This window comes from Protopterus annectens, chromosome 1.part1 (genome assembly GCF_019279795.1).
Source record: "Protopterus annectens isolate FY-2018-M chromosome 1.part1, PAN1.0, whole genome shotgun sequence".
NCBI lineage: Eukaryota > Metazoa > Chordata > Ceratodontiformes > Protopteridae > Protopterus > Protopterus annectens.
The window spans coordinates 515,192,741-515,217,952 of NC_056726.1; the positions used below are offsets into that span (position 1 = coordinate 515,192,741).

Here is a 25,212-nt window from a genome sequence, read left to right on the forward strand (position 1 = left end):
TCCACTTCAACATTTAAAATCAATTCACCTGTCTCTCCATGGCACAGATGTAAGGAGCCCCAAATGTGATCCAGGCTACTATAGTTCAATTAGCAGTCACTGCACTGAACAGCTAGAAACAAAGAAAATGTTGTAGCCTGGTCACTCATCCCAGGAGTGTGAAGGGGTGCATGCGCTCTTAGACACACTGGGTAGGTGCACTGTCCCTGGTGGAGACTGGGGAAACATCAAGACTACTTTGAAGGGAACACCCATTGTGGAAGCGAGGGGATGCCCTTTGCAGTCAGGCCACTGGATGTCTCCTTCCTGGTGCTTTTCCTAGTGCAGGCAGGGATAGGATAACAAAGTCTTGAATCACTCTCATGGCTGCCTTAATGAAGACCTCACCTGTCTGGCCCCTGCCCTGGTAGAATGGCAAATAAACAGGCTAATTAATAATAGTGGGAGCAAAAATTAGATAAGGCTCAATTAATAACAGGCTAGGAGGAGAGAGGATAAAATGGTGATGCGTAACCAATCTACAGGAAATTCTCCAGTAATAGATGGTGTACCTGTGGAAGTTTGGAAGCTAAGAGGGAAGAAAGTGATAAAGATCTGGAAGATTTTACTTATTAGTATTTTAAAAAGAAAAGCACCAACAACTTGAAAGAAAGTTGTGGTAGCTGTAATACCTAAAGATGGTAAAGACATACCAAAGCCAGCTTCATACAGGCTTATTTTGATTCTAAACCATGACTATGAAGCTTTTTATGTTTATAATGACTAAAAGAATGGTAAAGGTGATGCCAAAATTGATAGATCTGGATCAATGCGGTTTTGTGGAGGGAAGGCAAACATCTGAAAACATTAATAGAACAATGATGATGCACAGGGAAGCAGAAACTACTACTGTCATTGGTGAATCTTGTTGCAAAGAAAGCATTCGAAAAAGTAAGCTGGAATTTCATGGGTAGGGCAAGGAAAGCAATGGCATTCCCTGACACAATAACAACGTTAATATTGAGGACATATGAGAGACTGAAGGTGAAAATTAAAAAGCAGGCCCTCTCTAATAAGTTCTGTTTGAACAGAGGAACCAGGCTGGGGTGCCCTCTTTCGCCATTGTTATTTGCGTCACACCACTGTCAAAGAAAGTAAAGGACTCAGACATTCAAGGATACAGTTGGTATGGTAAACAAGAAAAGCTGGCTTTATTTGAAGATGGCATTATTTTGTACTTGATAAAACCAGAAAAGGACATTTTAGTGATGTGGAACATTCTGAGAAAGTTTCAAGTCTTTTTGGGATACAAAATTAATGAAGCTAAAACAAAGGCAACAGCTGTAAAACGGTCTATCCACACACGAATTGGTTCAGCAATACTCACATTTATGGAGGCATGATTAAATGAAGTATTTATGAGTTAAAAATAATTTTGTTACAGTAGCTAAGTATATATGGGAGGAGACTAAACAAAAGATAATACAAGAAACGCAAAACTAGACCTGTTTTATGGATACAGATAGCAAACTACAAGCAGTGAAAATGTTTTTAGACCCTTTAGTTTTATATATAGAGCAGGTATATTTTTTATCAACCAATGGAGTTGTGCATAGCAATTAATAAACAGCTGAAGGATTTTATTTGGGAGGGGAAGAGGGCAACAGTCAAGTGGGATAAGTTGAACTTTCCAGTAGAACAAGGTGGCTTGGGATTACCTTAGTCAAAGGGGTATTTCAGAACTACACAGTAAAGGGGGGGGGGCTCAAAAATGAGGAGAGACATGTAAATCTTTAAGGAAAATAACAATAACCATACAGAATATTATATTCATAAAGCAGGAGAAAGTATTCTAAGAACTAAGCCAACATGGAATAGAGAAAGGAGATTCTGCTGATAGGGGGATGACTTCAATTAGGGGTACAGAGAATAGGCAAGAGGGTGCTGGAATTTACTGATGAAAACTGGCAAAAGGAACCAAAGTACTGTGTGCAACTAATTAGAGAAGGAAAGGTAAGAGAATGAGAAGAGGCCACAAATACATTTGGCCGCAAGCTAGACACTGCCTTCCCCATCAAGGATTGACATCGGAGTACAGGCAAACAGAAAGGAATAGGGGAATCCTAAGTGAAAGACTATCATTGGTAGAGTTTTTAATAGAATCTAGAACAGAAGCTACTGTTAAAAATGGATAATTAACATGGCAAATAAAATACTGCATGATAACTATAGGAATCAGAGGAGGTTAGAAAGGATTGGGAAGAGAGACTGGCACAATTCACAAAGAAACAAAAGGAAGATATATGTATTGCTCCCAAATATGTAACAAGTCTAGAAGATTTACGATTTTTGCATGGAATTTTTTCCTCAGGAAGACTGCAAATGCTGGAGAAGTAATGGGGAAGAAAAAGGGAACAGAGAACATTTTTTTGGGAGTTTAATGAGTTGCCAGACTTTAAAAATTCTCTGCAGACTACTCTGTCAGAAATACTGGGTGAGCAAATTGGTGTAACTAAGGAAATTATTCTTCTGAGCTGTGATACAGAATATGCCTTGCTGAGTTTACTTCTGGTGGCTACCAAAAAAGCAATTACTAGTAAATGGAAGTCAAAGTTTAAGCCAACTGTACTAGATGTAGTGAACTTAGTAACAGGTAAAGAACTGAAAATGGGATCTTTTGAAAAGGATAGGAGCAAATTACATAGAAAAAATGCAGAATAATGTTTTGCAGGAGGAATGAGGTTTAAGGGAAGGCTGGAATAAAATGAGCTATGTAATGTTCTATTAACAATGACTGCACATAAGACTACATGTGAAGTACAATGTCTGCAACTGAAAATATGTCAATATGGTTTGTTTTCATTTGTATAAAAGTAGGAGTTCCTACGTCATATGTGATAATTCAATAAAAATGTTTTTTTAAAAGAAAAAAAGTGGGAGCAACAATGAGAATGGGGAAAAAGGCATTTAAGAACCAAGACCCAAGGTCCTAAGCACCATGAAAAGGATACTTCTGACAACAGTAGTGTCAAAGGGGCAACCTAGACCCTGAGGTCATGAAAAGCTTATAGTGTCTTGCAAAAGTATGCAGAAACATCCATACCACAGTGGCACAAATATCTAAGAGAACTCTTTTAAAACATACTTGTAAAATGGCTGTTGCTCTGTTAGAATGACGTCTAGGTTTAGTATGCAGGAACTCTGCTATTTTTCTGGTTAAGAAAAAGTACAGTTGTGTACACTTACCATAAATGTAGATGTTTGAGTGCATTCACTGTTGCAGTCATTACATTTGGGTAATCTGCTTGCAGGTTGCCCTCAGTCGGCCTGATTAACAAAGTCTTGGGTCCTGCGTCTGTTGCTGTCCCTTCTTTCCATGACATCAGGTAGTCAGGGGTATAAAACATGCAGCCGACGCCATTACATCAGTTTTTCTTGCCCCAGATGTCAGGTGCCCCGCTAATGGGGAGCAATTAAACATAAAACAGAAAGGTATACCTCCAACAAAAAAAGCAAATGCACCAAAAAGGCTTTTAAGCATAGTAAAGGAAAGTAGAGGTATAGCCAAAAGAAGTTAGGGGGAAGGAGGGAGGGTAACCAGGACTGCAACAGTGAATACACTCTAACATCTACATTTATGGTAAGTGTACACAACTGCACTGTGTTCTTCGTGTTTCACCATTGCAGTCATTACATTTGGTTAGATTCCCAAAGCTATGGTTGGGAGGAGGAGTTTAGATAGCATTAGGAGCAGCTATAAGGCCCTGCAAGATTGCAGTGGCAAAGCCAGCTTTGGATTTAGAGAAAATTGGCAAATGGTAATGCTTGGTGAAAGTATGTGCAGAACTCCAGGTAGCATCTTCTAGGATGTCCCTGGTAGGAACGCCTCTGAGAAAGGCTGTAGACGTAGATGCAGCCCTGGCGAGGTCTGTTCCCCTGGGGGATAGGTTTTCCATGGTGCTTATAGCAGAAATTAATGCAATGGCTTATCCATTTAGAAATGGTTTGTTTTGAAATAGCCTTCCCCTCTGCCCATGCAGCAAATGCTACCAGTAGTTGTTCAGATTTTCTTTGAGGTTTAGTCCTGTCCAAGTAGGATCTAAGTTGTCTGTGCACATCCAAGGAATGCATAATCCATTCCCCTTTGTTCTGTGGATTGGGAAAGAAGGTTGGCAAATGAATGGACTGATTTAGAGTCGCACTGGATACCACCTTGGGCATGAAGGATGGATTGGTCCTGAGTGATACCATGTCCGCATGAAAGATGATGACAGGCTCCACTGCCATAAGGGCCTGTAATTCAGATACCCTTTTAACTGAAGCTAAAAGGAAAGCTGTATTCCAAGAAAGAAATTTTAAGTCTACAGTAGCAGCTGGCTCGAAAGGAGGGAGAGTGAGTTTCTCCAATACAAAGGTAAGGTCCCAGGCTGGGGTTGGAGCTCTCCTGGGTGGTCTCAAATATTTGGCTCCTCTGAAGTACTGCTTGAGCAGTGGATGAGAGAAGAGAGGAGGTTCTGTGTTATAATGAGCTGAAATGGCTAAGGCGTGGATTTTAATGGAGGAAAAAGACAGGCCCTTGTGAAGCATCGCAGTCAAGTACTGTAAAATCTGAGGTAAACTGGGCGCTGCTGTGCTCATCCCTTAAGATTGGTTCCAGGCACAGAATCTTTTCCATTTTTCAGCATAAGATTTTCTAGTACTAGGCCTCCCTGCCTCTAAGATGACATCCATCACAGGTTTGCTGAGAGATGGTAAGGGAGAATTTAAGTAATTAGCCAGGCTGCAAGGTTCAGTGATGGAAGCTGAGGGTGCAGAATCTGGTTCTCCTGCTGAGACAGCAGGGAAGGAGTCTGAGGCAGGTGCCATGGAGAAAACCGTGACACACTGCCCTGGAGGGGGTACCAGTGTTGGCGCGGCCAGTCTGGAGCAATCAAAATCATCCTTGGTTTGTCCTGTTTGACTTTTAGTAGTACTTTGGAGAGCACAGGCAGTGGGGGGAAGGCACAGACGGATAGGTTTTTCCATCTGAAGGACAGAGCATCCACTTTCCAGGCTTGTTTGTGGGGAGTCCTTGTGCAAAATTTGTCCAACTGGTAGTTCTGGGGGGAAGGAAACAGGTCTATATCCGGGCTCCCCCATTCGCTTGTCAACATGTTGAAAATCCTTGGTTCCAGTTTCCACTCGTGTGGGTCCATAAGGTTTTTGCTTAGTCCGTCTGCCAGTGTATTTAACTTTCCTGGCAGGAATTGAGCTTGTAGGTGCATTTGGTAGCTCAAGGCTGTGTTCCACAATGCCATAGCTAGTCTACAGAGGGGGTAAGAATGTGTACCCCCCTGCTTGTTTATGTACCACATAACTGTGGTGTTGTCCGTCTTTACCATTAGTTGTCCTGGGAGAATGTAGTCCTTGAATGCTATCAGAGCATTCTGTACAGCTAACACTTCTTTTTGATTGATAAGCAGGTGCATTTGACTTGGGTTCCATTTGCCCTGAATGCACTTCTCTGCCAGGTGAGCCCCCCATGCATAGTCTGATGCATCTGTTGTTAGGGTTCGGAAGGCAGGGGGTGGTGTGAAAGATAGTGCCTTGTTTTGGTGGCATGCCTCTGCCCACCAAAGGAACTCTAGGCGTAGGCAAGGTATGATAGGAATCATTGTTTCTAGGCTGTGAGAATGTTGACTCCATAGACTTTTTAGATACCACTGTAGTTTCCTCATATGCAGTCTTGCATATGGAATTAGAAGAATGCAGGAGGCCACGAACCCCAAGGCTTGCAGTACTTGTCTTGCAGATAGCAGGGTTTTTGTGGCCACTTGCTTGAAGTAGGTTGTCAAATGAGTTTGCTTTTCTGGCGTGAAGTAAGCCATCTGGGAAGTTGCATTCAAGCTTGCTCCCAGGAATGTAATTTGTTGACAGGGTACCAGTTGTGATTTCTTTTCATTTATGGTGTACCCCAGACCAGTTAGAACCCTTTTTTTTTTTTTTTTTTTTTACAAACGCCAGATGATTCAAAAGTATGTCCTGGCTTTCTGCCTGAATTAGACAATCGTCCAGATATGGGTATATTTGAATATTTCTTTGCCTGCAAAATGCAATCGCTGGAGCTAGGCACTTTGTGAATACCTTGGGCGCAGTAGATAAGTCAAAGGGCAGTGCAGAGAACTGATAGTGCGTGTAGCCTGCTTTGAAGCGTAGGTATTTTCTACAAGATTCCTTGACTGGGATGTGCAGGTATGCTTCTTTTAGATCTAGTGTTGCCAACCAGGCGTCTTTGCCTAGCATAGGAAGTAATTGAAGAGTCAGCATCTTGAATTTTGGAATCTAGGAGGCTGAACTTGTAAAAAATCTTTAACAGTTTGCATAGATTTAGCTTTATCTTCCATCTTTTTAAGAACTTCTTCAGCCTTGTTGCCAAACAGGCGGTCTTGATTTAAAGGAGCATCCAACAATTTAACTTTAACATGATCAGGCAAAGATCGCTCCTTAAGCCAAGCATGCCTTCTAAGCACAGACCCAGTAACAGCAGCCCTGCAAAAGGCCTCTAAAGAATCAAAACCACATTGCAAAGTATGTTTTCCAACTTGTTCAGCAGAATGCATTAAATCCTGTAAGTCTTTATTTTCCACACAGTCAGGAATCAACATCATTTTCTGTTTAAGCAGTCCAATAACATGTTGCTGATATTTTAACATATGACATTGGCAGTTTAAAGCACTAATTGCCAAGGTTGCTGAAGTATAAACCTTTTTACCCACCTATCAAGCGCCCTGGAGTCTCTACCAGAAGGGGTAGGATTTTTAGCAGTAGAAGCCTCAATGCCCTTGGGCACCTGTGAAATAGTCTCTGGATCTGCAATAGGATTTTTGAAAAGGAACTTATGGGACTCAGGGACCCTGTAGTATCTGTCAGGTTTACTGGGAGCAGGAGGCAGGGAATCAGGGGCCAAACTGGATTCCGAGAAAGCACCAACAATGTCTAGTACAGGAGGAATAGCCAAAGGCCTATGCTGATGTAGGAGAAGGAAATCCCTAAGACTCTTTTTTGAATCAGAAAATCCCTGGCTTTCCCACTGAAAATGCTCCCTCAGAGTATGTAAGGTTTCCCCAAAAGAAAAATCCTCAGGAGGGGAAGCAGAGGGAATAGAGTCCTCTGCATCAGAATCCTCATAAGTAGGCAAGGACAAATCCAGGTCATCAGAAGAGTCAGAAAAAAACAGAATCCTGATCAGAAGATTCATAATCAAGCTCAGCTCTAGGCCTCTTGGGGGAGGGGGGGGGGTGGTTGACTACCCCCGATTAGGTTTATTAGATCTTCAGCCATTTTTACCATTTTTTGTTTAGGCATAGAGGCCTGAGCATGTGGCCTGGGCGTCGGTTTTTTAGACATGGATCGAGATGTAGGCCTTATTAATGAAGGAGGCGTCGATTTAATATGCAAGTCTGTAGGCCTGAATACACCCTCAGAAGCCGGTGCCTGCACAGCGGCTCCGGAACCATCCAAGGTAGAGACATCCGTGGGTTCCATAGTTGAAGTATCTTGCGGCATACTGGACTCCGAATGGGTCTCAGTAGGGACCTGCGAATCAGAAGTAGCAGGTATCAAGGGCTGCGAAAGCGTCTCAATGAGTACCGGCGAATTGGCGACTGGCTTAGAAGAAGCATCATCGGCAGTTTTGGACCACGGCGGCCTGTCTCTGTCTTTATCTTTGCGTTTTTTCGGAATTCCGGTAGTTGGATGGCTAACCGACGATATTTCTGGATAATTAAACCGAGAACCAAAATATTTAGAGGCAAAAATATACAGAAGACGGATAGTGCGCCGATTAAATAAAGCACAAAACCGACAACAAGGTATGTCGTGGTCAGGGCCTAGGCAAGGAATACAGTACGAATGAAAATCTTTATGAGGTATTTTGCTTTACACAAGTAATACAATTATTAACTTTTACTGACATCAGGAAGGAGCAAGAAAAAGTTTCCCCAACGGGGTACTTAGCTTTTAGTTGAAGACTTCGGTTCTGAAACTCGAAAACGAAAATTTCAGAAGTCGGCCAACAGGCACTTGCGAACTGCTTCTGCTTCGGGCACTGCACGGCAAGAAAGACTGATGTAATGGCGTTGGCTGCATGTTTTATACCCCCTGACGACCTGACTTCATTGAAGAAGGGAAAGCAATTGACACAGGACCCAAGATTTTGTTAATCAGGCTGACCGAGGGCAACCTGCACGCAGATTACCCAAATGTAATGACTGCCAACAGTGAAACACGAAGAACATCAACACTTAAACCACTTAAGATAAAATGCCTTTGTATACATTTTTGATCAAAACCAATGTAGCATAAGAAATGAATAAATGATCACAATTCTCTAAAATCTTTTGTCCTATACAAATAGAAGTGAAGCTGCCTGCAATCATCTAAGCAATGCAGAATGCAGTCCCCTACCTGAACACTGAGGGAAGAAGAATGGTAAACTGACAGATTAAAACTTCTCTATGGCTACCTTTGGCATGAAAGAAGAGTTTTTTCTCCCTATCTTTAAGAAATAAGAGTTGCAATTCCAAAACAAGTCTTGGCAAGATAATCACCACCAAGAGCAATGTTTTCCATATTAAAAAAATTAAACTGATTTAAATGAATGTAAAATCAAGTTTAAATCCCAAGCATGCACTGACTCTTTTACTATTAGTCTCAGCAAAGATGAACCTCTGAGAAAGGTCTTAGAAAAGTACAGTTGTGTACACTTACCATAAAAGTAGATGTTCGAGTGTATTCACTGTTGCAGTCATCACATTTGGGTTATCCCTGCCAAGGTAGCACTCGGCCGGCCTGAATACCAAAGACTTAGTATTTCTGTGTCAGTTGCTGTCGCTTCAGGACTGACGTCAGGTTGTCAGTAAGGCAGCCGACGCCATTACATCAGTTTTTCTTGCCCTAACCTGTCATGAGCCCCCAAGTAGGAGCCAGGTTCTGGTGGAAGAACCCCACCAGTAGAAAGTAAATACCAATATGCCCCTTGTAAGGAAAGAGAAGAAAGGGGGATGGAGGGAGGGAAACCAGGACTGCAACAGTGAATACACTCGAGCATCTACATTTATGGTAAGTGTACACAACTGTACTATGTTCTTCATGTTTCACTGTTGCAGTCATTGCATTTGGGTTGATTCCCTAAGCTGAGGAAATGGGTGGAGGCAGTCAAGGAAAATAGGGCCTGGCTAGGATGCCCTGCAAGACTGCAGAGGCAAACCCTGCCTTGGATTTGGAGAAGAGAGGCAGGTGGAAATGTTTGGTAAAAGTGTGAACAGATGTCTAGGTGGCAGCCTCCAGGATGTCTCTGGTTGGGAATCCTGTGAGGAAAGCTGCAGAGGTGGAGGCTGCACTGGTGGAGTGAGTCCTGACCCCTTTAGGGGGAGGCTTTCCATGTTGTTTGTAGCAGAAATGGATGCAGTGTGCTATCCATTTGGAAATGGTTTGTTTGGAGATGGCTTTGCCTTCTGCTCCTGTAGCAAAGCTAACCAGCAATTGATCAGACTTTCTGAAGGATTTAGTCCTGCCTAGATAAAATCTGAGCTGTCTGTGCACATCTAGAGAGTGCAGGATCCTTTCCCCCTTCTTCTGGGGATTAGGAAAACAGGTGGGCAAATGAATGGATTGGTTGAGAGCTGCACTGGACACCACATTGGCCATGAAGGATGGGTTAGTTCTGGGGATACCCTGTCAGCATGAAGATGATGAAGGGTTCCTCAGCCATGAGCGCTTGCAGCTCGGAGACTCCTCTGGCTGAAGTGATGGCCAGAAGGAAAGCTGTCTTCCATGAGAGAAATGTTAGCTCTGCAGAAGAAGCTGGTTCCAAAGGGGGCAAGGTGAGCTTTTCCAACACAAAGTTAGGGTCCCAAGCAGGGGTTGGTGCTCTTCTGGGTGGCCTCAAGTTACCAGCCCCTCAGTGTAATGACTGCAACAGTGAAACACGATGAACATCTGTTTGATCAAAGGTTGTGAGAAAAGGGGCTGCCCAGTGGGGAAATGAGCAGAGATAGCAGAGGCATGAATTTTTATAGAGGAGAAATAAGAGGCCACTGTGTAGTAGGTCAGCTAAGTAATCCAGGATGAGAGGGAGGGAGGGCTGTGCTGTATTGGCTCCCTTAGCCTGAATCCAGGTGCAGAACCTTTTCCATTTGTCAGCACAAGACTTTCTAGTGCTAGGGCGTCTGGCCTCACGTATAACATCTAGAACCTGTTTACTGAGGCTGGCAGATTGATCGGGCATTAGGAAATAAGCCAGGCTGCCAAATTGAGTATCTGCAATTGGGGATGCATGAATTCCCCTTCCCTCTGGGTCAGGAGGTTTGGAATCTGGGGAAGATGCCATGATGGCAGTCGAGACAGTCTGCGCAGCAAGGTGTACCAGTGCTGGTGAGGCCAGTCTGGAGCTATAAGAATTGTCCTTGTTTTTTCCTCCTTTATTTTGAGCAGTACCCTGGGGATGAGAAGTAGTGGGGGAAAGGCACAGACTGATAGATTGACACAGGGGAAGGACAGGGCATCCACTTTCCAAGTCATGCAGTGATGCTACCTGGTGCACAATTTGCTGAGCTGATGGTTGGTGTGGGAGGCAAAGAGGTTGACCTTCGGGGTGCCCCATTTCTGAGTTATTAGGGTGAAGGTTCTTCTGTGGAGCTGCCACTCATGTGGGTCCAGAAGATTTATGCTTAATTGGTCTGCCAGAGAGTTGAGAGAACCTGGTAGGAATTGTGCTAACAGGTGCAGTTAAATGGCAGAGGCTGTGTACCAAAGGTTCATGGCCAGCCTGCATAGAGGGTAGGAGCGAGTCCTTCCCTGCTTGTTAATATACCACATCACAGTGGTGTTGTCTGTTTTGATCAGGAAAGCCCTGGGGAGAGAAGGGGCTTGAAAGCTATCAAGGTGTGCTGGACAGCCATCATCTCTTTTTGGCTGATGTGCAGAGGGATTTGCTGCAGGCCCCATTGGCCCTGTATGCACCTGCCGTCCAGGTGTGCCCCCCCAAGCATAGTCTGATGCGTCTGTGGTGAGGGTCTGGGTGGCGGGGGGTAGTGAGAAAGGTAGTCCCTTGTTGTGGGAGCATGCTGTTGCCCACCAAAGAAAATCTTTTCTCAGGCAAGGAATTATAATGAGTCTTGAGGTCTTGAGAGTGTTGACACCAAAGGCTTTTTAGGTACTACTGAAGTTTCCTCATATGCAGTCTGGCATATGGAATGAGTAGTATGCAAGATGCCATGAACCCCAGAGCTTGCAGGATATTCCTTGCAGATAACGGGGGTCTGGTGGGTAGTTGAGAGAAGTAGACTGTCAGGAAAATTTGCATTTCTGGTGTAAGGAATGCCATCTGAGAAGCTGTGTCCAGGCTTGCTCCCAGGAATTTAATCCTATGGGTGGGCACCTATTTTGATTTCTTTTCTCTGATTGTGTACCCTAGAGAGGTTAGTAAGGACTTTACAAAGGCCAGGTGCTTGAGCAGCATTTCCTGGCTGTCTGCCTGAATTAGGCAGTCATCTAAGTATGGGTAAATCTGGATACTCCTTTGTCTGCAAAAGGCAATGGCCGGAGCCAGACATTTTGTGAAAACTCTGGGAGCAGTAGGTAAACCACAGGGAAGCGCAGAGAACTGAAAGTGCTGAGATCCTGCCCTGAAACGGAAGTATTTACTGCATGATTCCCTGATAGGAATGTGGAGGTAGGCCTCTTTTAGATCTAGGGTGGCAAGCCAAGTGTCTCTGGAGAGTATGGGTAGCAGCTGCTGGAGAGTTAGCATTTTGAATTTTGGGATCACCTGGAAGGTATTTAGGAAGGATAGATTGAGGATGGGACGCCAGGTGCCCTCTTTTCTGGGCACCAGAAAAAGTCTGGAGTAGAAACCTTGCCCTATCTGTTCTGCAGGAACATGCTCTACTGCCCTCATAGAAAGCAAGGAAAGGATTTGCTTTTGAGCCTCTGCCCACTAGTTTGGAGGTCGATCTGGGAACCCTTTTGGGGTTGGAAGGGTGTGGAAAGAAAATTTGTATCCCTGGGACACTATGTTGAGAACTCAGCAGTCGTTGGCAATGGTGGCCCAGGTGCTTGCGTGAAAGGAGAGTTTTCCTCCTAGGGGTAAGTGAAGGTGGGCAGAGGGAGGGGGGTGGGGGAGGTGAGTCATTGTGAGTTCTTACTATATGGGGGTAGCTTAGAACTCCCTGGTTTGGAAGTGGAGGTAGTCCACTGCTTAGATCTCTGCATTCCCTGTGGCTGCTGTTGGGGGGGGGGTCTGGTTCCCCGGGGCCTGGGCTGGACTGGTTTAGTGGTAGCAGGAAAGGACCAGTGTGCTTGGTGGGACAATGCCTACTGAACCTGGGTGGCTGGACCTGTAAGAAATACTTACTGTCTGCATAGATTTTGCTTTTTCTTCCATCTTTTTTAAGACCTCTTCTGCCTTAGTGCCAAATAAGTTGTCTTTTTGCAAGGGGACATCCAACAATTTAGTTTTGACATGGTCTGGCAAGGGCTGTTCCTTAAGCCATGCATGCCTTCTAATGACAGATCCAGTGACTGCTGCCCTACAAGAAGCTTCTAGGGCGTCAAAACCACAGTGCAAGGTGTGTTTAGTTACTTGATTTGCAGAATGCATTAACTCTTGTAACTCTTTAGATTCTGCACAAGCAGGAAAGGAAGACATTTTTTGTTTGAGGAGTTCCAGGGTATGTTACTGAAAATTTAGCATATGGAACTGACAACTTAGTGCCCTGACAGGAAGAGTAGCTGAGGTGTATACTTTTTTTACTCCATCTGTCTAGTGCTCGGGAATCCCTATCTGAGGGGGTGGGATTCTTAGCAGAGGTTGCTTTAATCCCTGTAGGCCCTTGAGAAATTACCTCAGGGTCAGCAGTAGGATTTTTAAAAAGAAATTTGTGCGAGTCAGGGACTCTATAGTACCTGTTTGGTTTTCTGGGTGCAGGAATCGAGGGTGTCAGGAGTTGAGCTGGATTCCAAGAAAACATGCTCCACAACATCCAGGACTGGGGGGATGGCCAAGGGTCTGTGCTGTGGAAGATCTAAGAATTCCCCGAGGCTCTTTTTAGACTGAGGGTAGTCCTGACTCTCGCATTGGAAATGCTCCCTTAAGGTATGAAGGGGTTTCCCCAAAGGAAAAATCCTCTGGGGGACAGGCTGAAGGGATGGAATCCTCTGCATTTGAGACTGAGGCAAGGAAGCAGGTGCCTGAGATTGGGTCAGTTTCTTGGGTGTGGTTCGTACCCTGAGCCTAAGAAACTCGTAGTTTTTGAAAGAACGGTAGTCACAAAAGAAGATGGCGGTTTGTGTCAAGAATCCGTAGTGCGAAGGACTTCCTCGGAAGCTGGTGAATGCTCAGCGGCTCCGGACCCATCCAAGGTAGAGACGACTGCAGGATCCTTAGTCGAAGAAGAGTTTTTCGGCATAGCAGTCTATGAAAGGGTCTCGGTAGCGGTCTGCAAATCCACAAAAGCGGGCATCAGGGGCTGCGAAAGCAACTCACTGAGGACCGGAGAACTGACGACTAGCTTAACAGAAGCGTCGTCGGTAGGTTTGGACCTGGGAGGTCTGTCTTTATCTTTACGTCTTTTTGGAAGATCTGCTGTCGGGTGGCTTACCGAAGCCATATCGGAGTAAGAGGATTGTAAGCAAAAATATCTAACTACAATAAGGGCCCGATGATGGATAGTTCTGGCATTGAACAAAGCACTGAAGCGACAACAAGGGACATCGTGGTCTAGGCCTAAACAAGTGACGCAGTAAGAATGAAAGTCTCGGTGTGGCATTTGCTGTCCACAGGAAAGACAATTGATAACTTTTTCTGACATCAGTTAGTGCAAGAAAAAAGGATCCCCAATGGGGTACTTAGCTTTAGAAGACTTCAACTTCAGTTCGGTAGATGAAACTCAGGTAGTGGCTGACCGGCACTCAATGCAACTGCTTCTGCTTTGGGCTCCATGGCAAGAAAGACTGGTGTAATGGTGTCGGCTGCCTTATTTTATACTGACAACCTGACGTCAGTCCTGAAGTGACAGCAACAGACGCAGAACTACTAAGCCTCTGGTATTCGGGCCGGCCGAGGGCTACCCTGGCAGGGATAACCCAAATCTGATGACTGCAACAGTGAAACACAAAGAACATCTTTTAAGGATGCAAAGAAAAACTGGTTTATTCCCTGATGAAAATATCTAACAACTGTTAATTAAACATAATGACAAAGAGTAACAGTTTAGCCCTGAATCAAAAAATCTGACATAAATAAGCCACAGCAGCAGGGACTGGGGCAGTAAAAGGATCCATTCATCTAGAAGTCACCCACAAGGTAAACTCCAGCCACTTATGCCTCTTGGTCACTTTGGTGCAGATCAATTGATAGCCTATCCTAGGTGGGTAAACAAGGTTTCTACTCATAAGTGGCGTAACCATGCAGTTAGAAGTAGGTCCAGGCAAGGCTTGCCAGATGGCTTTCTTTAAAGGGTTTCAGCTGGACAGATTTCTCTACTAGATGAGGGTAAACCAAGGGGAATTCAAACTTACCAACGCCAAAATGAAGCCAAGAGGAAGACTATGGCTTTGGTTTGCTTTGATTTTTTTTTTTTTTTGCATAATTTTTGCCCCTGTGCCTGCCATCAAGCCTCTAATGGGCCATTATCTAAGCAGTCATGACAATGCTTTATGTTTTTGCCAGCATCCCAGCAACAAGTTTGTCATTTATGATCCTAGCACGCTTCCCCCAGTGGTGACATGAACACTTGCTTAACTGCAAGGGCTGCCTTTGCTCCCTCAATCCACACATGCATGACCTCATTAGAGTGGGTGGCCATTCCCATTACCTTCTGAATCCTCCAAACTGTATAAGCTTCCACTTTCTAGTGGGGCTCTGTCACTAGAGTTGTGGAGCAAGCTGGGCAATTATCACCACCCCCTCCTGAAAGGATAGCAAGCTCATCCTCCCTGCAGCACTGCAAAGCAGCAGAACTGCTAGCCAAACAGATCACCTGGACTGTAGTCAGGGTTTTATTCCACTACGCTACCAGCAAAGGCACTTGGCTTTGCTCTTTCTGACTTTCTGGAGAAATGTCAGAATAAAGAGAAATTGGAGAAAACACAGTGGAATCCTGCTGGCCATTTTTGTCCCTGAGGGTCTGTCCCTATCTATACAGGGATGAGGTAGAAGTTGTTACTGTATTTGGTGTTGGTAGGTGTCGCTCTCCTGCTTTGGACACAACAGAAGAGACTTTGTGGGTTTTAGTCAAGCAACTTTATTATATGCAAACACATCACGACAGACGTTTACTGACTTTAACTTAACTCATTACATCCAAGTGACACCTCCTGGTGCATCTGCAGTTAACTCCTACTGATGCCTCTAGGCATCAAATATTGCTTGTTGATATTTATGTCATTAATTCCAAAACCATGCTCTGTACAAGGTTTTAAAAGATTTCATCTTAAAGTTTACACAAATGGCAAACTCAACTGCATAAATATTTGACCTCTGTCTAGTGCAGATTAATTGCATATTAACTGTTTTTATTATATTAATTTATACAGATATAATTTTCACGTCTTTTAAAATATCCCAACAACCAAGTAACGTGGACAGAACTCCTTAGCCCCATATGAAAGCTCTCAGCTAGATGAATAAAATGCTGCTGACAGTACATGTGCAACTTCAGAGGCTGCAGAGATATAAGTTGTTTACAAAATATTACAAATGTAATGGTTACTGTGTTTACTGTGAATTATAAAATTCAGTTTAAGACCTAGAGTCTAAGGACTACTACCACTATAAAAATAGCTCATGCTGAAAAGATTGCCATTTATACTTCTTTCATAATCCCTATGGTTCCAGAGATATGAACATTTATTTGAAATGTGAGGACATAATTTGATTCTGTTAAAAGACTTAGATTTCGCGTATTGGAAGTTACAGTGCAAATTTCCTGAGGTCCATTGGAGGTGAATGAGAGTTAAGTAACTTACATACAAAGTAACTACTTTAGTCATACATGCTCACTTTCTGGCTGCACTCTCAAAATGGCAGTGGGTCCATTATTTATATGTACACATTCAGTCCTTGATATGCTTCTTAAAAATACAGCATATGCACTCTGATCTACAGCCTCCTTCTTTGAGAAATAGAACATGCAGCGTTATGAATCTATTTGGCATACAGATAATACAAACAGTTCTTTGTCATGCAATTATACAAGACTAGGTACATATATACAGTTATACCCATGTTGCTGTGCATTTCAGAGTGGGCCTGGAAATTCAACCATATCGAATGAAATAAAACTGGGAATTAGGTTTAGCAACTGGAACTGTCTCTACAGAATGTTCAACCTTGGGAGTATTTGGAACATCTTCAGGAATGGAAGTAGAGGCTGAAACATACTCTTGAATGAGAAAAATGTTTGGTTCGCTCTGAGATCTAGAGTCTGTATCACAGTAACAATGCTGCGTTGATGACTCTGGTACAGGAAGATGATGTCTGCGGATTCTCCTGTACTCCACACTCTCAGATTCTACAAGATAGTATCTCAGCTCGGTACATATACCTGCAACTTGACCAATCCGGTCAAAACCTTTTGCTGTTTGCATCCTCACAGTCTCTCCTGCCCTCAACGAATGAAGAAATCTGCTCAATTTATCATAACTGGACTTCTGGATAGAACGCTTCTTGGATAATTGAGCCTTAATGGTTCTGTTGTTCTTAGCTTTAGGCCTCAATAAACTGGAACTAATACATTGTGTTGTTCTGGTTTGCTTGGATAGAAGTCTTTGAGCAGGTGAGCCAAGTATATTGTCACGGGGTATGTTTCTGAGATTAAGTAAATTCAAAAAGACATCAGTATTGTCACGCTTTGATCTTTCAAGTAATTGCTTTGCACTCTGCACTGCACGTTCAGCTAGCCCATCTGACTGCGGATATTCAGGACTGATAATAACATATACAAAGTCCGATTCTCTTGCAAATTTCTGAAATAATTGACTAGTAAATTGAATACCATTGTCAGAAACAACTTTGTGTGGATTAACGTGGACTGAGAAATGACATTTCAACTTAGTAATAACTAGTGGATGTTAGATTAGGTAGTAAATCAATCTCAAACCAATTTGAACAAGTCTACCAATAGTAAATAGTGTTGATTGTTCCACTCGAAGATATCAGTGGCTACTGTTGACCAAGGTAGTTCATGAACTTGACTTAGCTGAGGTGGTTCTCTTTGCAAATGCGGTTTAGTACTACTGCATACTGAACAAGAAGAAAGCACTTTATCAATGTCTTTCACTAGTGAAGGCAAAAACACTAATTCTCTCTCTCTCTCTCTCTTCTCTTAGTGGATGCGGAAAGTACAGTTTTGTACCTACCATAAATGTAGATGTCCGAACTGGATAGCATCTGCAGTCATAACAACTGGGTTGTCCTGTCGTCAGGCAGCCCTTCAGTCGGCCGGATTCCAAAGTCCGGGTCCGGCTTCGGCTGATGTCGCACTTCACCCGACGTCATCTCTGTTGGTCTTCGGGTATAAAGGCATCAGCCGACGCCATTTTCCTCAGTGTTTCTTGCCCCAGATGCCAGTAGCCCTCATGAAGGCTAAAAATTTTGGATAAATGCCAATGTTTCCAAAAAGATAGTGGTAAACACAAAAATAAGCATGTATGTACATATATACAACAAATACACCATAAAAGACTCCCCCCCACCAGCTAGCTATTAGGAGGGTAAACACCCTAGGAGTACCACAGAGGGGAAGGAGGGAGGGTAATCCTGACTGCAGATGCTATCCAGTTCGGACATCTACATTTATGGTAGGTACAAAACTGTACTATGTCCTTCATGGATGCATCTGCAGTCATAACAACTGGGTTGAATACCATAGCCAACTAGAGGAGGAAGAAACTAGATTATGGTGTGTTTAGGATCCCTTGCAGTACAGCAGTGGCAAACCCTGCTCGGGATCTGGAATATAGAGGCAAATTATAATGCTTGGCAAATGTATGCACGGAGGTCCAAGTAGCCGCCTCAATAATGTCTTTGGTTGCCACTCCTCGTAAAAAGGCTGTGGTAGTGGCTGTTGCCCTTGTAGAATGAGGTTTTATGTTCTGTGGAATTGGTTTTCCATGGAAGGAGTAACAGAACCGTATGCAATTTCCTATCCATTTGGAGATTGTCTGTTTGGAAATAGCTTTTCCTTCCCTTCCTGTTGCATAGGCTACAAAAGCTGATCAGTTTTTCTGCTACTTTTTGTTCTGTCCAGGTAGTAGCGTAGCTGTCTGTGTACATCCAAGGTATGCAGTATTCTTTCCCCTCTGTTTTGTGGGTTGGGAAAGAAGGTAGGTAGGTGGATTGCCTGGTTTAAGGACACTCTGGATACCACCTTAGGCATAAATGTAGGATTAGTCCTCATGGACACTCTATCTTGATGGAAGATTAGGAAGGGTTGTACTGCCATAAGGGCCTGGAGTTCGGAAACCCTTCTGGCTGAGGTTATTGCCAGTAGGAAGGCGGTTTTCCACGATAGATGCTGTAGGTCTGCTGTTGCTGCTGGCTCAAAGGGTGCTAGTGTCAACTTTTCTAGCACAAAGTTCAAGTCCCAAGCTGGTAATGGTGGTTTCCTTGGAGGTTTTACATTCTTGATTCCTCTGAGGAACTGTCTGAGTAATGGGTGTGAAAAAACAGGTGGATCAAAGCTGTATTCTGCTGAAATAGCTGATGCATGTATCTTGATGGAGGAGTAGGACAGGCCTGAATGTAGAAGTTCTGCCAGGTACTCCAGAATGTTAGGCATATCTATGTTTGACACATCTTTTCCTCTTTCAGTACTCCAAATGACAAACCTTTTCCATTTTCCTGCATAGTTCCTTCTTGTTGAAGGTCTGCGGGCTTCAAGAATAATGTCTTTCACTCTTTGTGAAAGTTCTGGATTAGCTGCTGCTATGTGATGTTCCATGCAGTCAGTTGCAACGTTTTTAGGTTTGGATGCATGATGCTGTAGTTGTTCTGAGTTAACATCAAAGGCATCAGGGGTATTGGCCACATATTGTTCTGAGACATGCTCCTCAGCAGTGGGTACCAGTGTTGTCTTGGCCAGTTTGGAGCTATTAGGATTATCCGTGGACGTTCTTCCTTGATTTTTAGTAATACCTTGTGTATCAAGGGAAGAGGTGGGAATGCATATGCTGTTAGGCCTTTCCAGCTGAAGGAGAGCGAATCCACTTTCCATGCTAGTGGGTGGAATGTCCTTGTGCAGAATTTTTTGAGCTGGTGATTGAGAGGGGAAGCAAATAGATCTATCTGAGGCATTACCCATTTCTTTGAGATGGTCTTGAAGATGTCCGGATGTAGCATCCATTCGTGGGCATCCGATGTGGTTCTGCTTAGTATGTCTGCTAGAGTATTTTCTTTTCCCGGTACAAATATTGCCTGTAACTGGATGTTGTAGCTGAGTGCCAGGTTCCACAGTTCCAAAGTCATTCTGCATAGGGGGTATGAATGAGTGCCTCCCTGTTTGTTGATGTACCACATGACTGTGGTGTTGTCTGTCCTTATCATCAACTGGCCTTCCTTGAGAAATGGTCTGAAGTTTTGGATTGCCAGTTTTACTGCCAGCATTTCTTTTAGGTTGATGTGCAGGTGAAGTTGATCCTGCGTCCACAATCCTTGCACGCATTTGTCCAGCATGTGGGCCCCCCATCCTAGGTCTGAAGCGTCTGTTGTGGTGGTCTGGCTTGCTTGACATCTGCGAAAGGGTAGCCCTGGGTTTAACTGGCATGCTTGAGCCCACCATAGGAACTCCTGTTTTAAGCATGGGATTAGGGGAATTTCTGTTTCTAGGCTGTGCCTGTGTTGGGACCATAAATTCTTTAGGTACCACTGTAGTTTTCTCATATGTAGTCTGGCAAGTGGGACCAAGATAATGCATGATGCCATGAAGCCCAAGGCCTGCAGTACTTTTCTTGCTGTTAACTTGTTCTGTTTTGTTAGTGCCAAGAAGTAAAGAGGGAGTTCTCTTTGTTTTTCTGCAGTTAGGAAAGCCATTTGTTTTACTGTGTCCAATTCCGCGCCCAAGAATGTCCTTGTCTGGGATGGTATCAGCCTTGATTTTTGTAAATTGACTGTGTATCCCAGTGCTTGTAGCAAGTAAATGACTCTTTGTAAATCTGTTGTCAGCTTGCTTTTGTTGTCCCCTTGTAGCAGGCAGTCGTCCAGGTATGGGTAAATTTGAATTCCCTGTAGCCTGCAGTGGGCGATTACTGATGCCAGGCATTTTGTGAATACTCTGGGCGCAGTAGATAAGCCAAAGGGCAATGCTGAGAATTGATAATGCTCTGATCCTGCAAGAAATCTGAGGTATCTTCTGCAGATTGGTCGAATGGGGACGTGCAGGTATGCCTCCTTGAGATCTAGAGTTACCAGCCAACACTCCTTGCCCAGCATGGGAAGAAGTTGCTGTAGGGTCAGCATTTTGAATTTTGGACAATGATATATGTATTTAAGGTGGACAGGTCTAGAATAGGTCTCCAACTTGTTTCCTTTCTTGGAACTAGGAATAGTCTTGAGTAGAATCCCTTTCCTTGTTCTGTTGTTGGCACTCTTTCCACAGCTCTCATGTTTGCTAACTGCATTATCTGTTGTAGAGCCTCTGTTTTTTGATTTGGAGGTAGATTTGGCATTCCTCTTTTGACTGGTAAAGTGTGGAAGTGGAACCGGTAACCTTGATCTATGGTTTGTAAAATCCACTTGTCTTTTGTGATATAGTGCCAGTTCTTTGAAAATAAGGTTAATTTGCCGCCTAATGGAGCTGCTATTTGTTCCCTGGTAGGCGGATTTAGAGTTAAGTCAGTGTGGCTGCGTTGTTGTAGTGGCAGTGGTTGTGTCTGTGCCTCTGTTGTTACCTTGCCACTGTCGTCCTCTGTAGGCACCTCCTCTGGATTGGTTTCTGCCTCTAGAACGTCTATTCCTGCCCCTTTGGGATCTTGTGGAGTCAGGAAAGGACCAATTTTTGGCAGGCCAGTTCCTGCTAAACCTTGGGGGTTGGACCTGCAAGAAATCTTTAACCGTTTGAACAGATTTTGCCTTTTCTTCCATTTTCTTCATTATCTGCTGGGCAGGTGTACCAAACAAGCTGGTTTTATCCATAGGAGCATCTAATAGCTTAGCTTTAACATGATCCGGTAAAGCTTGTTCCTTTAGCCATGCATGCCTTCTTATCACTGTGCCAGTCATGGCTGATCTAAATGAAGCCTCCAGTGCATCATAGCCACATTTTAAAGAATGGTTACTAACCTGTTGTATGTTATTTACCATTTCTAATACATATTTCTTATCAATTGATTCATCAGAGGATAGCTTTTTTGTTAACTGATCAAGCATAAACTCTTGGTATTGTATCATGTGAAACTGACAGTTTAAAGCTCTGGCTGAGAGAGTAGCTGAAGTGTAAACCTTTTTGCCCCATCTGTCTAAAGACCTGGCTTCCCTATAAGAAGGAATAGGGTTTTAGCTGTGGTCGCTACTGCCTTGGGACCCTGGGATATAGTTTCGGGGTCTGCAAGTGGGGCCTTGTAAAGGTGGTGATGAGTGTCTGGTACCCTGTAAAATCTGTCTGGTTTGACAGGGGCTGGAGGTAAAGAATCTGGTGCAGAGCAGACATCATTGAAGGCATCATCCACCACAGATAGCACAGGAGGTATAGCCAAGGGCCTGTGTTGTGGAAGGTGCAGAAAAGTTCTAAGTCTTTTTCTGGAGTCTGAGAAATCCTGCTGCTGCCATTGGAACTGCTCTCGCATGGCATGTAAGGTTTCCCCAAAAGAAAATTCTTCTGGTGGGGAGGCAGCTGGAATGGATTCTTCAGCATCTGAGTCTTCAAAATTGGAGAAAGGAGCCTCTGGCTGGTCTGTTATGTCTGAATCATCAGCAGAATCATCAGAGGACACAGGCTCAGGGGGCTCTGCCCTAGGTCTCTTCTCTGGGGGCTGAGAGGCCCTGTCTGGGTGAGATTGAGATCCCCTAATTAATGAAATTAAATCTTCTGCCAGGGTAAGCATTTGTGAACTAGAAGAGGGTCGTGTTGTAGGGGGTTTAGCAGGCACTATTCTAGTAGTTTTGGCTGCTTTGGCCCTGGCAAAGGCCTTAATGGACATGGCTGCTGGAGGCCTAGCAGCACCACGTGCTGGGGTAGACACATCCAAGGGAATGGTGTCTGATAAGTCAGTGGCAACCACCGTGGTGGATAAAATTTCTGAGGCCGATTCAAGAGAAGTAGCAGGGGCCTCGGTGGTAGTGATAGATTCTGCTGTATTTTGATCAGCTTTCTCGGTTTCGGCCGAAACAGAGACACTCGCGGTTTGCTTAACCATGGTTTCGGCCGAAACCGCGGACCGCGAGTGTCGGTCTTTATCTTTGCATTTTTTAGCAGTTTGGGTAGTCGGAGGATCTGACGGCATAATATACGCAAAATCAGAACCGAAAAACTGTTCAGCAAACTCCGACCGACGCCTGAGCGTTCGTCGGTTGAAAGAAGCACAGGCCGAACAGGCTGCTACGTCGTGGGCTGGGCCTAAACAAGGCAGACAGTAAGAGTGGAAATCCTTATGAGGTATTTGTTTCCCACAGGTTAAACAATTATTAACTTTTTCTGACATCGGCTGAGGCAAGAAAGAGTCCCCAACGGGATACTTAGCTTTAGAAGTCTTCGAAGTAGTATTCGGTAGAAGTAATCTCTGGATCCGACCGACCGGCACTTGCGAACAGCTTCTGCTTCGGGCGCCACGCGGCAAGAAAGACTGAGGAAAATGGCGTCGGCTGATGCCTTTATACCCGAAGACCAACAGAGATGACGTCGGGTGAAGTGCGACATCAGCCGAAGCCGGACCCGGACTTTGGAATCCGGCCGACTGAAGGGCTGCCTGACGACAGGACAACCCAGTTGTTATGACTGCAGATGCATCCATGAAGGACATCCTGGGCAACCACGATGCAAAATCTGGATATACTCTTGTTGTAAGGAAGCAGGAACAACAATTTTAGGACCTTTGAAAATAATGCCATCTTCCATCAACATTTCATCTCTGTAAGGAAAATAGGTTTGCACTTCAGGCAGTACACTAGATTGTCTTGATGGCCATCCAACATTAATGCAGTGATTGAGCTTTTGCAAAAGTGGATCAGTCTGTGTGTGATCTGTCAGCTCATCAAGTCTAGTGGTTCAGAAATTATGCACTGCCACCATGTCAAAGTCAAAATTCTCTACATCAAACTGTTCTGTCGTACTTCTGGGCAATCTGGATAAGGTATTAGCCAGAAAGTAGCTTGCCTTTCATGCACACCATTTTGAAATTGTACTTTTGCAACTGGAGCATCATTCTTTGTAATGTTGCTAGAGCTGAATGCATAGGCTTCTTTAGAATAGTAACTAGAGGTTGGTGATCGGTTTCAATCTGAATATCTCGACTATAGATATAATCATGAAACTTGAAACATGCAAATACTATTGCCAAAAGTTCTTTCTCAATTTGAGTATATTGCACCTCAGTTTGGGTAAGTGTTCTAGATGCACAGGCTACTGGTCTGCCCTCATGAAGAATGACTACGCCATGACCAAATATTAAAGCATCACAGAAAAGAGTGACTGGTTTATTTACATCATAGTATCTTAATGTAGGTGGGGGCGGCAATTTTCTGCTTAAGGTCTTCAAATGGTTTCTGGTGCTGTTCTAACCATGACCATGTAACATTTTTGCGCATCAGCTCTCTTAAAGGTGCTATCAACTCACTGAAGTCCGATATAAACTTGCTTAAATAGTTGACTATGCCTAGGAAATGGTGTAGAGCTTGAATATGATCTGGTACTGACATCTCAAGAATAGCTGGCTGCTTGGTCTGGTCTGGTCTCAAGCCAGTACTGGTAAATAAATGACGTACATATGTAACTTCTGGTAGTCTGAATTTGCACTGCAGAGGATTGAGCTTCAAGTTTACTTCACGTGCTCGGTCTAGAACCCTCTTTAGGTTTCTGCTATGCTCTGCTTCACCATTGCCTCCAACCAATAAATCTACTATTATGGCACAAGGATAACCTGAGACAACAGAGACCTCTAAAGCAGAAATGCAAGCAGCCTCCACCCCCCCCCCCAACACAACCCAAATGACACATAGCCCACATACTCAGTGTGCCACTCAACTATAGCCCATAAGGCATAACATACCCAACACTCTAGTCATAGGTGACTCTATAGTCAGGCACACTGATGTTCCACTCACCAGGCTAAACAAGGCAAAGTTATTGTCAGCTGCCTGTCGGGTGCCAGGATCCACCACATAAAGCATGCACTCAGTTCACTCCACAACAAGTACAAATATGACTCTGTCATTGTCCATGTTGGTGTGAATGACCTGAGACGTACCTCCCTGGACTACATGAAAAAAGACATGGAGGAGCTCTCCGATCTTGCAGCCCAGGCAGGTATGATCCTAGCCCTGAGTAGCATCCTGCCATCACCCAGAATGATACCACAGTACAAGGACAAAATGATTGATTTTAACAACTGGCTAAACTTCTGGTGTCATTCTAATGGAATCCAGTATCTGTCTGCCTGGGATGACATGATAGACAGACCACGATGCTTTGCCAGAGATGGCTTGCACCTGTCGCCTTTGGGATTCCAGATACTGGCAAAGGTTCTTGCCACTCCTATAATGCCTTTTTTAGGCAAGGTTCAAATGACAAATTCACCACCGTGACATGTACAAGCAAGCAAAATCTGAGGGTAATGCTACTCAATGCTGGAAGTCTAAATCTCAAAATGCACTCACTCAAAACACTCCTTAAAATGGAGAACATAGACATCTGTGCAGTGACAGAGACCTAGTTCAAAGCTCCAGAGAGCACCCCTACATTACCAGGCTATAATTCATACCACATCTTTCGGCCACCTAACCCAGACCATAAAACTAAATGTGAAGGCGTGTCCATATTCATTAAGGATATCCACACCTCCAAGCTAGTTGCTCAGCATAATGCATCCAAGATTACTCAAGTTTAACTACCCCACCATTAACTCTGCGCAAGACCGCAATCCAGACTGTAGCTTCCTACAGACCCCCCCACCATGCCCCTGGATTCCCACTCCTCTTATCTTGATGCACTGGAAAATATTAGGGTACAAACCAACATCCTAATAATGGGTGATTTCAACTAC

The 25,212-nt window shown here is 44.0% G+C and overlaps 1 protein-coding gene across 6 annotated transcripts in view; it reads right to left on the reverse strand.

Moving 5' to 3' along the window:
- BCLAF1 (BCL2 associated transcription factor 1) overlaps positions 1–25,212 on the reverse strand; it is a 1,196,126-nt gene that overhangs the window by 71,085 nt on the left and 1,099,829 nt on the right. The window lies entirely within an intron of this gene.